The sequence below is a fragment of the Bos indicus genome, chromosome 15, assembly GCF_029378745.1.
Source record: "Bos indicus isolate NIAB-ARS_2022 breed Sahiwal x Tharparkar chromosome 15, NIAB-ARS_B.indTharparkar_mat_pri_1.0, whole genome shotgun sequence".
Taxonomy (NCBI): Eukaryota; Metazoa; Chordata; class Mammalia; order Artiodactyla; family Bovidae; genus Bos; species Bos indicus.
Window position 1 is genome coordinate 38,869,446 of NC_091774.1, and position 16,293 is coordinate 38,885,738.

The window sequence follows — 16,293 nt, forward strand, 5'->3', positions numbered from 1 at the left end:
CTGTAAAAAAGGACCACAGGTATTTAGTGAGGAGAGCTGGGCTCAGGGAAAAAGATGGCTTTAACATGGTGACGTTGTCCACCCCACACCCTTACCTGCTGCAGAGGCTCTACCTACCCAGGTGTGGAGACAGCCTGCTCCAGGGTGGGGGCACCCTGGAGTCTTGGCGGTCCTGTGAGGTGGGGCTATGTCCAGGGTGCCTGGTGTGTGCTGAATACCAACGGTCCCACTGAGCCACACCTGAGGTTTCCATCTCAGACCCTTCCCCTTGGGAGCCAGGCTCTGACCTGCCCTCTGGCGGGGATGGCCAGGCTGGAGGGCAGCTCATGCTCTCCACGTCCAGGCGCTGACGGGTCTGCTCCAGCCACACCTAACCTCGAGGAGCGTCACCCCCACGGCCTCCCTTGCCGTCGAGACTATACACACTGGATCAGACTCCCTTGGACAAGGAGGGCGAAGAGAAGCCTGAGCCCCACGCTCCTGGGCCACTCATGTTATCCTGCTCTATTTTGCTTTGGGCAGTGTGTAGGGCACTCTTAAAGCTTGAGAACCTAAGAGAATTTTTTGAAGAAGAATCTGATAATTAACATTGGGAAGGAGAGCCTTCATCACCAACATGAGGGAGAAAAATCAGAATGTTGTTAATCTTGCTTAGCTTCGCTTCGAGGTTGGTTTGGGTTTTTATTTCAATAACACATTGGGGCTGAGGGTTTCCATATGCTTTTCAAAGAGTAAGTATCCACAGGTGCCCAAATTCAGCTCTGGTGGGGGTTTCCCCAGAGCAGATTCAGCTGATCCCAGAGCCTGCCTTCCCCCAGCCTGGGCCCAGCAGCGCTCAGACAGCACCGTCCATGCTCCACAGAAAAGCCCAGGATGTTACCAGCAGGGACAGGAAGAGCTTTGATGCCGACTGAACGGTCTCTGAATTTCAGGAGGGCGGAGACTAGCTGCACTGGCCCACGGCTCTGCCTCAGTCCTTGGAGTTGTTCCTGGCAGTAGGTACCTAGCACATATTTGGGATGAATTGGTGAACTTCTCCTTAGTTGGTGGGTACGTTGCCCAGAAAATCCCACAGCCCCAAGGAAACTATATACAATGAGGAGGTCAGAGGTGCCTCCAGGCTCAGGCCCAAAGATTATAAAGAGCCTCTGGTTTGGAGCACCTAGTCTATAGCCAGGGAAGGATGGGAGGGTGGGAGATGCCTTAGAGGGGATAGTAACTCAGCTTGGCTTGGGCACCCACTGGGTGGGTGAGGCCCCCAGGGTACCCCCTCTCCCCAGAAGCTCAAAGCCTACTCCAAGCTCAAGCTTCCCTGGTTGGGGGCGGGTCCCGCTTTTGGTCAGAAGAAACACTCTGTGGATATATAAACATCCCCACACTCACAGGTCTGCAGGGAGAGCATTTCCAAGTTCCAACAGAGCGTGTGACACTTCTCCTGGGAGATTGTTTTATTTGTTGACACTGTATCCCTCACTCACTCCTAAGACACATATGCTGAGTGACCAAGGGAAACTGCCCGACGTGAAGTCACGTGTGAGAGGTGACCTGTCTCCTGAAAGCCCAAGCTGGACCCTGTGATCGAGGTTTCCTCGATCATACAAGGTATGCTCAGCTCATACGTGTCCCACACTGAATTCTTTAGCTGCCCCCAGAATACGGCTGTTTCTCCAGCAGCCCCACTGAGCACATCCCCAAGCTGCCTGCATCTCTCCACCTCTCACCCCCTCACAGCTGCCAGGCTCCAAGATCCACTGTGTTCACAGTCTTAGCCTCTCTTAAGTCCTTCCATGGTCTCCTCACTGGTTGCCCTGGCTCCAGCATCTTCTTACTTTTCCCCAGACCACCCTCCACATTGGTGCAAAACTGACCACATTCACTGCCTGCCTAAACCCCACAACAGTTCCCCATAACTTCCATGCTGACTTCCTTTTTCTTTTAAAAGTACGAATTCCTTTATTCCTCATCACAACAGTCTAACAGTAAATGTAGGTTGTATGCTTTTATTTTTACATTTAAGTTATCCTTTTTAGGATATATCTTTCATCAGGACTCTGCCGCATTTAAACCTTGTCCTTCTAGTGAGAGGGTAAAATTGTATATGAATCTTATTCAGAGAACTTGGCTGCTTGTAGCAGACTAAAAGAGCATGGAACTTAGGCAGGAGAGTGGAGAGCTTTTCCACAAACACATTTAAACTTCTTCCCAGTACAAAAACATCCACTGTTGCTTTTAGAGATAATTTTACAAATCAGAAGGTCTTACAGGATAGTCCAGCTGAAGTGTCAGCAAGTATTTTAAGTAAATCCCAATGACCTGAAATTCAAGTCCAGACTAGATATTTAGTGTTTTCTTTATTGCAGATATGAAGTCTTTAACCTGAGGTACAGAGTTGTCTTCTAGAATCTTCTAGAATCTGTCTTCTAGGGACCTCAGTGGCGGTGACACGAGCTGTAGGAGCATCCAGGAAATTGAACACAGGACCCTCCATCACCCTGGCACAGATTGCAGCTCCTACTGCCAACTGTGACCAGCCTCCTTCCACAATAACAAGGTGACTGGTCTGCATGACATTGGTTTCTCTTGTTTCAATGTCCATCGGTCTGATGGTCTGCAGATGTATCAGCTCATATTCAAGTCCCTCTTTAGATAGCACTGCTGAGCTTCTAAGCAGTGGCTGACAGGTCTTGCATGAGAAGCTATGATTGCACGTGTACCCTGCCTTTCCAGTTTGGCTTTTCCTATAGGGATCAGATAATCTTTTGACTGTGCTCCTGGGGAAGTTCAAAAGGAACTTTATACATCAGTTCCCCTCCAGCACCACCACTGGACTTACCCTGAATGGCAGATTTAATAAGTCCTTTTGCATCCTCTGAATTCCAGGGACTGATCACCTTCAAGCCTGGGAGGTGCTCATACCAGGCAGCAAAGCACTGGGAGTGTTGGGCAGCTACGCCTGTGGGGGCGCCACTGGGCGCCCTGAAGACTAAGGGCACTGGCTGAAGGCCTCCTGATGCGTAACAGGTCTTGGTAGCTGAGTTTATAACCTGGTAAATGGCTTGCATAGAGAAACTGAAGAGCATAAATTCACAAATGGGCCTTAACCCAGCCAGAACTGCACCTACAGCAATTCCAGCAAAACCCGACTCAGATAACTGGAGTATCTATGATCCTCTTATCTCCATATTCTTCTCACAGGCCTCGACTAATCCCATCGTACAGGGCAACTTCTTCCCCAAGTAGAAATAGCTCCCAGCTCTTTCCGTCTCCTCCTCCATACCTTGATTTATAGCCTCATGAACTGTCGCCTGCAGTGTGGCCAGTGTGGTCTGGGGGAACCCCTCCTCAGCAGACCAGAGACCTGCTCAAGGAGTCTCCGCACCAACCCAGCAACCATGGCCATCCTGACCATGTCCTCTGCCTGCTGCCGAAACCACAGGGATTTCTTAATTCCCAAGTTTCGCCTACATGGCCTGCATCATCTAGTTTTTTCCTTTGATTTTTAATTTCAGAATAATACATGCTTTTTGTGGGAAAATTTAGCATCACAGAAGCACAGTGTAAATGCTGAGCTCTCCACTCTAGCATCTATCCTGCCTTCTGCCACCTCCCTCTCCAGCATGTTACAGTGTGGTACATATCATCCCAGATCTTTTACTATACTTAGGTACAACACGCGTGTGTGTGTGCATGAACATTAGATATGGCCTTCCCACGAAAACTGCATCATATTGAAATCTCATTCTGCACCATGATTTTTACATTTTCCCCTTACTATCATATCATGAAAAACTTTCCTTGTCGGTACCTGTGACATCAGAGCTTTCCTTTTGTTGATTTTGAGAGTGTTTGAGATTCTCAAACTAGGGTAAGCCAGGTCAAGACTAAGAAAAAGGAAATCCAAGCATGAGATCCAAGTTATGAGATACTGTCTGATGATAGTCCTTTTGCCCTTGAAGAAATACTTTACTAAAAAAAGTAGGGACTTCCCTGGTGGTGCAGTGGATAAGAATCTGCCTGCCCGTGCAGGGGACTTGGGTTTGATCCCTGATCTGGGAAGATCCCACACGCTGCGGAGCAACTAAGCCCACGCTCTACAACTGCTAAACCTGTGTGTTCCAGGGCCCACAGGCTACCACAGCCGAAGCTCTCACTCCTGTAGCCTGTGCTCTGCAGCAAGAAGCCGCCACAGTGAGAAGCCTGAGCACTGCCACGATGAGTAGCCCTCGCTCCCACAACGAGAGAAAGCCCACATGCAGTAAGGAAGACCCAGTGCAACCAAATAAATAAAAATAGTAATAAAAAAAAGTCAATGTGGGTGGAGTTAAGGGGCCACTAGGTTAGCTGGCTGGCCCTGCAGACATACCTCGTATTACAACGAAACCTTGGTTGTCAAATTGCAACTAATGACATTGATTTTGCCTTTGTAGTATATAACTCAGAAATTGTCGAGGCTCTCCATTAGTGTTTATTTATGGTACTGGCATTCTATCTGTACCTTTTAGAGCCATGGAGGCTCCAAGGATGGTTGTCCATGGGTGCAGGCCTTAGAACAGCTTCTTCCTGTCCGCTGTTTCATCTTATGGTTACATACCATCTGCATGTTTGTGGTATCCAATGAAATAAGAGCACAGGAACCATTTGGAAAAATGTATTTGAGAAACTAAACATTTTTCTTTCTTTTTCAAAAAGAATGTTTCATTCATGTATTTATTTTGCTGCACCTGGTCTTAGTTGTACCATATGAGATCTATTTCCCTAACCAGGGCTCGAACCTGGGCTCCCTGCATCAGGAGTACAGAGTCTTAGCCGCTGGGCCACCAGGGAAGTCCTGACATAGTTTTCTTAAAGTAGAACCAAAGCTTTTCAGGATTGGAGAGAGTCTGGCCTGTTCGCAGCCAAATCCAAGTGCTGTGGATACTTAGTAAATTGGTGGGAAAGCAAAGCCACACCATTTTTGTTTGTTTTAATGTATGTGTAGAATTCTATAGCATGGATGCTCTCTTATGTAGCTGGTATTATTGGTGGATATTTGTTTCTATACATGATGCTCTACTGAACACTTGTGAATGTACTTCTTTATAAGTTCCTATGTCATAAATTTCCAAGAATGATCGAACAATGAAGCAAATTGACAATTTTGGTGGCACCTACCAAACTGTCCTCCAAATGTCTGTACCAACTGATACTTCTTCAAGTACGTGTGTGTGCCAGTGTTTTTGCAACTTTGGGCACACTGGATGCTATCAATCTTTTTCATCTTTACTAATCCAGCAGGCAGGAAAGTAGCGTGGTTGCAACATAAGCCCTAGTTATTATACCTGAATTCAAACCCTGACTGCACCGTGACTAGCTCCGTGTCTTTTAGTGAGACTCTGACTTCCTTTAGCTTTCTCATCTCTGAAACATTGAGTTAAAAAGTGTGTCTACCGCATAGTGTTGTTAGGGGGACAAAATGACATAATTCAAGTAATGTGCTAATCCTGTGCCTGTATTAGCATCAATACTCGTTACTATTCTTATTCTTTTTTTATTTAGATAAAAAATGTTGATTTTTATTTATTTGGCTGCACTGGGTCTTAGTTGCAACATGGAGGATCTAGTTCCCCGATCAGGGATCAAACGTGGGTCCCCTGCATTGGTAGTGAGAGTCTTAGCCACTGGACCACAAGAAGAGTCCCTATTCTTATTCACATTTAGGCCACGCTGGTATTAGAACTGATTTGTACCGCCTGAGTACAGAGAATGGAGTACCCAGGGACAGCTGCAAAGCCGTGAAGCCTCAGGAGAATGTCCCCTTATTTAAAGGTTCGTGTAGCTGGGAGAGCCTTGGATGGGGCACTGGGGGACCAGGTATTTTACATTCTGAAGACTGAAGGACCTAAATTCAGAGCAAGCAACCCAAACTTCAGACTTAAATGAAAAACTCCTTTAACAAGTCTCTAAGGCCCAGAAAGGATCTTTCAAGAATCCTTATAGCCCTTATCCATCTCCCACAGGAGTGTTTTCAAACAAAGTATTTCAGGGCACTCACAGTTCACACCTCATCTGCATGATGTTAGCACTTTCCCAGAACTATGCCAATTAAAATAAAAGTCCTCCAAGAAAGGACAGGGTACTCATGTCCACCTTCACAGGGATGCGTTCTCTCATTTTGCTTTTGTAAACATATTGTTATGGTCTTACAGCTGTACTCACACTTCCATCTGCATGAACCAAATGGGAATCACACAGCCTAAATCAGGCCAGGGGCTGAGGTCAGGTTTGGAGAAAGGGGGGTTTGTGGAAACAGGTCTGTGACAGGTCAGAGGCAGAAATCACATGGATATCAAGAGATGTCAAGTCTGAGTAGAGCAGAGAGGCAGAACGTGGCTCTGGGGGGCCAGGGCGGTTTCTCTGAACAAGCCTTACCCCACACTGACCCTCCATGCCCTCCAGAACCAGCTCCAGAAGCAGGAAAGGTCGGTCATCTCATCCACACTCACAGTAACACGTGAGGCTGTCCCCTCCACCCTGCCTCACCCTTTCCCTCCTCTTTGTTCCTATACCTTCCCAGCTCCTATCTTTTGTCTTTATCTCGCAGTTCTGAACTACAACCTGCTTCCTCATTCTAAGGCCCTCTGATGCTGGGAGGGATGGGGGGCAAGAGGAGAAGGGGACGACAGAGGATGAGATGGCTGGATAGCATCACTGACTCGATGGATGTGAGTCTCAGTGAACTCCGGGAGTTGGTGATGGACAGGGAGGCCTGGCGTGCTGCGATTCATGGGGTCGCAAAGAGTCAGACACGACTGAGTGACTGATCTGATCTGAATGCTCTGGGCAGCACCGAGGCTAAACTTCCTCACCATCGCAGGTCCTGCCCTAGATCAGCAAAAAGAGAAATGGGATGCAATCCACGTCACAGAGCAGAAGGAACGAAACAAGTAGAAACAAACAATGACCATAGGAATCTGGTTTCTAGGTGCTAGGCACCTTGAGAATTACCTGATATCTAATATCTTGTTCCCTGGAGAAGGAAATGGCAACCCAGTCCAGTATTCATACCTGGTGAACCCCATGGACAGAAGAGCCCGGCGGGCTACTGTCTGTCTATGGGGTTGCAAAGAGTCAGACATGACTGAAGCAACTTAGCATGCAGTATCTCATTAAATTCTTAGGATGCATCCTCAAGGAAGGTATATACTTTTTAATCCTCAGAAACACATTTCTTTGGCCAAATTAGGTACAGGTTAGTCAGTGCAGGTCCAGAGTTCAAACCTCAGCCTGACTCTGGAGACCACGTTTGTCAGCCTGTGAATGCAGGTGGAGGGGGCAGGAGGGTGAGGCTCTCTTGGAAAAGGCCCCACTCCTGCCTCTTGCCCCCAACATTCCCTGCTCTCCTCACCCCCACCGGGCTTCTGCTGTCCTTCAGGGCATGTCCTACTGTACCCTGAGTTCTGAAAATTGCAGCCTCATGGGTGGGGGTGGAGGAGGAGGAGGAAGGATTCTCAAACAGTTTCACGATGCTGTTCATGTTAATGCTGTCCTGAGAACTGCTTCTGCCAAAGAAGGGGGCAGACAGGGTCCTTGAGTTGGAGAGACACCACTGCTACTAAAGGGAAGGGAAGCCGATGACCCTAAATGCGTTTCCCCATGTATCAGCTCGCTTCTTAGGAAAACCTTTGGGAATTGCTACCATTTCCTGCTGCAGATGAGGAAACTGAGGGCCAGGGAGGTCACGTGACTTGTAAAGACCATCTGGTAATCATGGTTCCTATACAGACGCGCCTGACTCCAAAGCTCAAGCTCTTTCCACTTTCCCTCACGATTCCTCCTCTCCAGCTCCCTCTCACCACCGCCCCCCCCGCCCCCACCATTTTGCTTGTTTTTCAGTGAGATCATGGCTGCCCCTGGTTGATAGTTTTCTCCACGGAGCCCTTGCTGTGAGGCACAGGGTCACTCGATTCCCTCTGGAAGGGCAGCGCCTGTCATCTTGCGTAAAGACCCAGTGAGCCGTGTTTGGTTCCATTATTTGCTTCTACCCTTTCCCAGAGTTTCCACTAACCACCCATAAAAAATATCAGTCCTGATGGCTTCCACCTCTGAGGGGGACTTTTTCATCCTTGCATGAGTGTCCTCGTGAAGAGCAGCAGGAAATGAGCCTTTTTATGAGGCGATAATGGAGCCAGAAGCATCTTTAAAATCAATTGTGCCTAACACGTCCTCCCATCATTTCAACAGGTTCTGGGTTTAGTGGGTCATAAATAAAAACAGACAGCTCACATTCAGTGAGCTCTACAGTTTGCCCATGGTCTCCTGTGGGCTGTACCATAGTCTTCTGAGGAAGGCAGGCAAGTGGTCCCCCTTTCTCACAGGAAGTGAGTGAGACTCGCCTCTCTCCCTGCCAAAGGTCAGTGCCCAGCTTGTAGCTTCCGTGACCGTCTGACACAGCTGCTCACTCCTTCTGCCTTGAAACACCTTCTGGCCTAGCTCCTGCTGCCTTTTCATTTTCTCCTCACCTCGTTCCTTCTCAGCCTCCTGTGCTGACCCTCTTCATCTTTCTGCAAACACTGAAGTGTCCCTGGCCTCAAGCTCTCCGTGCTCTTCTCTTTTCTAGCCACACTGCCTTAGCGATCTCTCTTGTCCCATGCCTTAAAATATGAGTTACGTATATACTGAAGACGCCTAAACTGCCATCTTCACCTCGTCCCCGCCTCTGAACTCCATCTTGTATACCAGCTGCCTAACACTTTCATCTGGATGTTGAATTGGTATCTCAAATTCAGTGTGTCTGAAACCAAGTTCCTGATCTTCCCCTCCTCAAACCTGTGTGTGTGCTTAGTCACTCAGTTGTGTCCAATTCTTTTGTGACCCTGTGGACAATAGTCCACTAGGCTCCTCTGTCCATGGGCTTCTCTAGGCAACAATACTGGAGTGGGTAGCCATTCCCTTCTCCAGGAGATCTTCTCCACCCAGGCAGCAAACCCAGGTCTCCTGCATTGCAGGCAGATTCTTTACTGTCTGAGCCACCAGGGAAGATGCCCTCCTCTCCAAATCTGGCTTCTCTCATTGTAAACATCGCATTAAATGGCTAAGCCATCCTTCTAGTTTATCAACCTTGATGCTTCTCTCACTTCACATCCGATTCTTCGGCACATCTGTCAACTGCACTTCTAAAATGCATTTTTGAGCCAACAACTGTGTCTCACCATCGTTGCAGCAGGGGCTGGATGGTACCTCCCTGCATCCCTGGCACCATCTTGGTCCAAGCCACGAGGTATCATCATTAACTAGGATTAAATGTGTTGCAACTGCTTCCTGGCTGGTCTCTCTGCCTCTTCCCTCACCTTCTTCCAGGCTCTTCTTCACGCAGTAGCCACATCATGCCGTTTTTCTTGTCAAAATCCTCTAATGGTATCACGTTGCACAGGAAATGGGGACCTTGGCCATGGCTGCCATGGCCCCTCATGATCTGCTCTGCCTCCCTGTTACCTCACCAGCTTCCTCTTTTATTACTCGCCCTTTTGCTCACTTTGCTCCAGCCACCTGGATATCTCCTCAGATATGCTAGACACACTTAGCACTTACAGATCCCTGAGCCTGGGGAGATGTCCTCTTAGATACTAGAGCACTCGTTCCTCTGCCTCCTCTAGGTCTTTGCTCAAATGTCACCCTCTCAGTGAGGCCTCTGCTGACCACACGATTCAAAATAGCAATTCCCTGCCCCTTCCTCAACCTGGCACCCTGCTCTCACTTTATCTGATTGTCTTTTCTCCATAACATTTGTCACCATCTGGTATACTAAGATACCCTAGAGGAGGGCATGGCAACCCACTCCAGTATTCTTGCCTGGAGAATCCCCATGGACAGAGGAGCCTGGCAGACTACAGTCCATAGGGTTGCGAAGAGTTTGACATGACGAAGCGACTTAACGCACACAGTATCCTATGCATTTTGCTTTCTTACTTTTTATCTTTTCTACTTTTACTAGAATAGGCATTTTCTATGGGCAAAGGCTTTGTCTATTCTGCTCACTCACTGCTGTACTATCAGTGTTTAGAGTATGCTCAATCTTTGCTTTTTTTTTTTAAGTTTTTTTTTTTTTTTTGATGTGGACCACTTTTAAAGTCTTCACTGAGTTTGTTACAATATTGTTTCTGTTTTGTTTTGTTTTGTTTTGTTTTTTGGGCACAAGACAAATGCGATCTTAGTTCCCCAACCAGGGATCAAACCCACATCCCCTGCATTGGGAGAGATGTCTTAACCTCTGAACCACTAGAGAGGCCCCCGTCTTTGCTGTTTGAATGAGAGGCTGTGATGAGGAAGCGTCTGGTGTCTTTCTGAGTCCCAGGACTCTATGGCACAGTGTGGAGCCAGAGCTGAGTAAAGTGACACCAACAGACATGGGCACTGAGCTAGTGGGCACTGGGTGAGCTGTGGCGAGTGCCAACCAGAGACCTGGCACTAAAAAAAGGAAGAGGAAGGGATAGGGCCTCCTTAGGACCCACAGTCAGCTGCAAGGCTCTGAGTCTGCCTCAGATGCACGCCCCAGTGACCTAGGCTGACTGTTTATAAGTGCCGAGACCCCACCTTGCACCCTGGAAGCTGCTGCCATCATAAGCTACTGTCTGATCAGCTATTTAAAAGCCAGAGAAGGTATCTGAAGCCCATGAACAGACCTGTAAGAAGGTGATGTGGTTTCACAGAAGCATTTCAAATTCAATTTCTTTTTATTTCTTTTCAAACACAGCCTGTAATTCTGATAGGAAAACTGCATAATGCCCGTAGATAATAGTTTTCCCGCAAGATGGTTTTGTGAAAGCAGCTTGGTGTTTCTGATGCAGGAGAGGAAGGGCCCATCAGAGAGAGCTGCCTGGGCCCGCCCACTGCCCTTGCACCCACACCTGTCTCTGGCACTCTGAGGACGGGCATCACCCCATGACCTGAGGGAGAGGCCAGGCTTCTGTGTGCCTCTGTTACCACAGGCATCAATTCAGCTTGTTCTTTGGTGACCAAAGTGCCAATCCTGGGCTTAACCTCCCTTTTGGACTTTCATGTATCCGTTAGGATTATGAAAGTCTGCCTGTCCTCTGATTCAGCAGGGAGCTGAAGGGGTAGATGGGGCCTGTCTGTACTTCCCATCCCAGCCCCTCTTCCCCACCTTCTGCCCTATCTCCAGCACTTAGAAAAACATTAGTCCTGGGGTTGGAGCAGAGAAGTAAAAAAGGGGCCAGGCCAGGAAAGATTCTGACATCAGCCAGGGGAGAGCAGGCTGAGCTGGGCTGTCTGCTTCCAACAGGTGGGGACTCCAAGGAAGTCGGGCTGGAGCCAGGAAGGGAGGAAGAGCCAAGCTAGCACCTATAAGGCAACCTATAAAGGGCCTTGACCCTAACCCTGCCCCTGGGAGCATCTTGTTGGCGGGGTGTGTGTGTGTGTGTGTCTCTTAAGTGAAATGAAAGTGAAGTCACTCAGTCGTGTCTGACTCTTTGAGACCCCGTGGACTGTATCCTACCAGGTTCCTCCAAACATGGGATTCTATAGGCAAGAATACTGGAGTGGGTTGCCATTTCCTTCTCTAGGGGATCTTCCTGACCCAGGGATCAAACCTGGCTCTCCCGGATTGCAGGCAGATGCTTTACCCTCTGAGCCACCAGGGAAGCCAAAGGTGTAGCATTTGACATCGCTTGCTCCTCTTCCCTGTCTCTCCCTCCCCACCTTCCTCTGAAGACAGTTCCCATCTAGTCCTGGGAGCCATTATGAGGGCAGGGGCTGAACTGTGTTCCCCTCTGTGTCCCCAGCACTGGCTGGTCTGGGGAGTGATACAGGGGATGATTAAGAATGAATAATGGATTAGTTAATTAAACAATTAATTAATGACAAGCTAGAGGAAGTCTCTGGTCTTCACTGCCCTCTCAGGGGTTCTTAGGGGCACCCTTGCAAGTGCTATGAACTTGGATGCTGCTGCAGGGCTTCTGAGTAGACAGTGAGGATTCTGCTGACTATGGTGGGGGAGTAAACTGTAGGAGGGCAGGCAGGACCCAGGGAGGCCGGTCAGGTGACACGGGGTCATGAGAGAGCAATGGCAGGGGTGGGAAGATGTCAGATGCAAGACATTATTTTAAAGGAAGAAGCAACAGGATCTGCTGGTGGATTGGACGTGGGGTGTAAAACAGAGGGGTCAAGGATGACTCTGAATGGAGGTGTCATGTAGGCAGTTGGATACATGAGGCTGGGGTTCAATGGAGTAGTCCAGGCAGGAGGTGAATTTGAGTCATTAGTGTATAGGTGTTAGTTCTGGAAGGTCTTGTAGGTCATCATAGAACTGTTCAACTTCAGCTTCTTCAGCATTACTGGTTGGGGCATAGACTTGGATTACTGTGATACTGAATGGTTTGCCTTGGAAATGAACAGAGATCATTCTGTTGTTTCTGAGATTGCATCCAAGGACTGCATTTCAGACTCTTTCGCTGACTATGAGGGCTACTCCATTTCTTCTAAGGGATTCTTGCCCACGGTCATCTGAGTTAAATCCACTCATTCCAGTCCATTTTAGTTTGTTGATTCCTAAAATGTCGATGTTCACTCCTGCCGTCTCCTGTTTGACCACTTCCAATTTGCCTTGATTCAGGGACCTAACATTCCAGGTTTGTATGCAATATTGTACTTTACAGCATCAGACTTTACTTCCATCACTGGTCACATCTACAACTGGGTATTGTTTTTGCTTTGACTCTGTCTCTTCATTCTTTCTGGAGTTATTTCTCCACTCTTCTCCAGTAGCGTATTGGGCACCTACCGACCTGGGGAGTTCATCTTTCAGTGTCCTTTCTTTTTGCCTTTTCATACTGTTCATGGGGTTCTCAAGGCAAGAATACTGAAGAGGTTTGCCATTCCCTTCTCCAGTGGACCACATTTTGTCAGAACTCTCCACCATGACCCGTCCATCCTGGGTGGCCCTACACGGCATGACTCATAGTTTCATTGAGTTAGATAAGGCTGTGGTACATGTGATCAGTTTGATTAGTTTTCTGTGACTGTGGTTTTCATTCTCTCTGCCCTCTGATGGATAAGGATAAGAGGCTTATGGAAGCTTCTTGATGGGAGAGACTGAGTGGGAAACTGGGTCTTGTTCTGATGGGCAGGGCCATACTCAGTAACTCTTTAATCCAATTTTCTGTTGTTGGGTGGGGCTGTATTCCCTCTCTGTTGTTTGACCTGAAGCCAAACTATGGTGGAGGTAATGAAGTTAATGGCGACCTCCTACAAAAGGTCGGGTGCACGCACTTCCCCAATCAATGCCCCCGACCCTGCAGCAGGCCACTGCAGACCCACACCTCCTCCAGAGACTGGAATGCAAAAGTAGGAAGTCAAGAGATACCTGGAGTAACAGGCAAATTGGGCCTTGGAGTACAAAACAAAGCAGGGCAAAGTCTAACAAGGTTTTGTCAAGAGAACCCACTGGTCATAGCAAACACCCTCTTCCAACAACACCAAGAGAAGACAACACATGGACATCGCCAGATGTCAATACTGAAATCAGATGGATTATATTCTTTGCAGCCAAAGATGGGGAAGCTCTATACAGTCAGCAAAAATAAGACTGGGAGCTAACTGTGGCTCAGATCATGAACTACTTATTTCCAAACTCAGACTTAAATTAAAGAAAGTTGGAAAACACCAGGCCATTCAGGTATGACCTAAATCAAATCCTTTATGATTATACAGTAGAAGTGACAAATATATTCAAGGGATTAGATCTGATAGAGTGCCTGAAGATCTATGGATGGAGGTTTGTGACATTGTACAGTAGGCAGGGATCAAGACCATACCCAAGAAAAAGAATTGCAAAAGGCCTCTGATGAGGCCTTATAAATAGCTGAGAAAAGAAGAGAAGCTAAAGGCAAAGAAGAAAAGGAAAAATATACCCACCTAAATGCAGAGTTCTGAATAGCAAGGAGAGATAAGACAGCCTTCCTAAGTAATCAGTGCAAAGAAATACAGGAAAACAACAGAGTAGGAAAGACTAGAGATCTCTTCAAGAAAATTAGAGATACCAAGGGAACATTTCATGCAAAGATGGGCACAATAAAGGACAGAAATGGTATGGACCTAACAGAAGCAGAAGATATTAAGAAGAGGTGGCAAGAATACACAGAAGAACTTTACAAAAAAAAAAAAACCTTCATGACCCAGATAACCACGATGGTGTGATCACTCACCTCGAGCCAGATATCTTGGAATGTGAAGCCAAGTGGGCCTTAGGAAGCATCACTATGAACAAAGCTAGTGGAGGTGATGGAATTCCACTTGAGCTATTTCAAATCCTAAAAGATGATGCTGTGAAAGTGCTACATTCAATATGTCAGCAAATTTGAGAAACTCAGCAGTGGCCACAGGACTGGAAAAGGTCAGTTTTCATTCTAATCCCAAAGAAAGGCAATGCCAAAGAATGCTCAAACTACTGCACAATTGCACTCATCTCACACGCTAGCAAAGTAATGTTCAAAATTCTCCAAGCCAGGCTTCAGCAATATGTGAACCGTGAACTTCCAGACGTTCAAGCTGGTTTTAGAAAAGGCAGAGGAACCAGAGATCAAATTGCCAACATCCATTGGATCACTGAAAAAGCAAGAGAGTTTCAGAAAAACATCTACTTTTGCTTTATTGACTATGCCAAAGCCTTTGACTGTGTGGATCACAATAAACTGTGGAAAATTCTTAAAGAGATGGGAATACCTGACCACCTGACCTGCCACCTGAGAAATTTGTATGCAGGTCAAGAAGCAACTGGACATGTTAGAACTGGACATGGAACAACAGACTGGTTCCAAATTGGGAAAGAAGTACATCAAGGCTGTATACTGTCACTCTTCTGATTTAACTTGTATGCAGAGTACATCACGTGAAATGCCAGGCTGGATGTAGCACACGCTGGAATCAAGATTGCCGGGAGAAATATCAATAACCTCAGATATTCAGAGGACACCATCATTATGGCAGAAAGTGAAGAAGAACTGAAGAGCCTCTTAATGACAGTGAAAGAGGAGGAAAGAGGAGGAAAAAGTGACAGTGAAAGACAGTGAAAGAGGAGGAAAAAGTTGGCTTAAAACTCAACATTCAGAAAACTAAGATCGTGGCATCTGGTCCCATCACTTCATGGCAAATAGATGGGGAAACAGTCGAAACAGTGGCTGACTTTATTTTTCTGGGCTCCAAAATCACTGCAGTTGGTGACTGCAGCCATGAAGTTAAAAGACGCTTGCTCCTCAGAAGAAAAGCTATGACCAACCTAGACAACGTACTAAAAAAACAAGACGTTACTTTGCCAACAAAGGTCCGTCTAGTCAAAGCTGTGGTTTTTCCAGTGGTCATGAATGGATGTGAGAGTTGGATGACAAAGAAAGCTGAATGCTGAAGAATTGATGCTTTTGAACTGTGGTGTTGGAGAAGACTCTTGAGAGTGTCTTGGACTGCAAGGAGATCCAACCAGTCAATCCTAAAGGAAGTCAGTCCTGAATATTCACTGGAAGGACTGATGCTGAAGCTGAAACTCCAATACTTTGGCCACCTCATTCGAAGAACTGACTCACTAGAAAAGACCCTGATGCTGGGAAAGATTGAAAGCAGGAGGAGAAGGGGATGACAGAGAATGAGATGGTTGGATGGCATCACCGACTCAATGGACATGAGTTTGAGTAAGCTCTGGGAATTGGTGATGGACAGGGAAGCCTGGTGTGCTGCAGTCCATGGGGTTGCAAAGATTCAGACATGACTGAACTGAACTGAACTGAGTGTATAGGTGCTTGTCAAAGTCAAGAGGCAGAGAACCTGGGCAGTGAGTGTAGATAGACAAGAGGGTGGGAAGAGCCAGAGAGGGAACAGCCAGAGAGACAGGAGGATACTAGAACTTGCCCCCAGGGCCTCTTCCGAGCCCTTGTGCTGCCTCCACTGCCCCCACTCACTGCCCCCAGGTACAGTCCCACACTGCAGCCAGCCCTGGTACCCGCTCACTGCTGCCACCACTGCCCCTCTGGTCACTTCTGGAAATTCAACTGAAGAAAGGGCTTCCTTGATAACTCAATTGGTAAAGAATCCACCTGCAATGCAGGAGACCATGGTTCGATCCCTGGGTCAAGAAGATCCCTTGGAGAAGAGATAGGCTATCCACTCCAGTATTCTTGGGCTTCCCTTGTGGCTTAGCTGGTAAAGAATCCTCCTGCAATGCAGGAGACCTGAGTTTGATCCCTGGGTTGGAAAGATCCCCTGGAGAAGGGAAAGGCTACCCACTCCAGTATTCTGGCCTGAAGAATTTCA

General features: G+C 47.4%; 1 protein-coding gene, 1 non-coding gene and 1 pseudogene across 2 annotated transcripts in view; all 3 read right to left on the reverse strand.

Annotated features, from left to right (window-relative positions):
* Positions 1-16,293, reverse strand: part of SPON1 (spondin 1) — a 315,970-nt gene that overhangs the window by 21,628 nt on the left and 278,049 nt on the right. The window lies entirely within an intron of this gene.
* Positions 7-7,820, reverse strand: LOC109569723 (pyruvate dehydrogenase E1 component subunit beta, mitochondrial pseudogene; annotated as a pseudogene).
* Positions 4,752-4,824, reverse strand: TRNAR-CCU (transfer RNA arginine (anticodon CCU)). Its single transcript has one exon. It is a non-coding gene; the product is annotated as a tRNA-Arg (tRNA).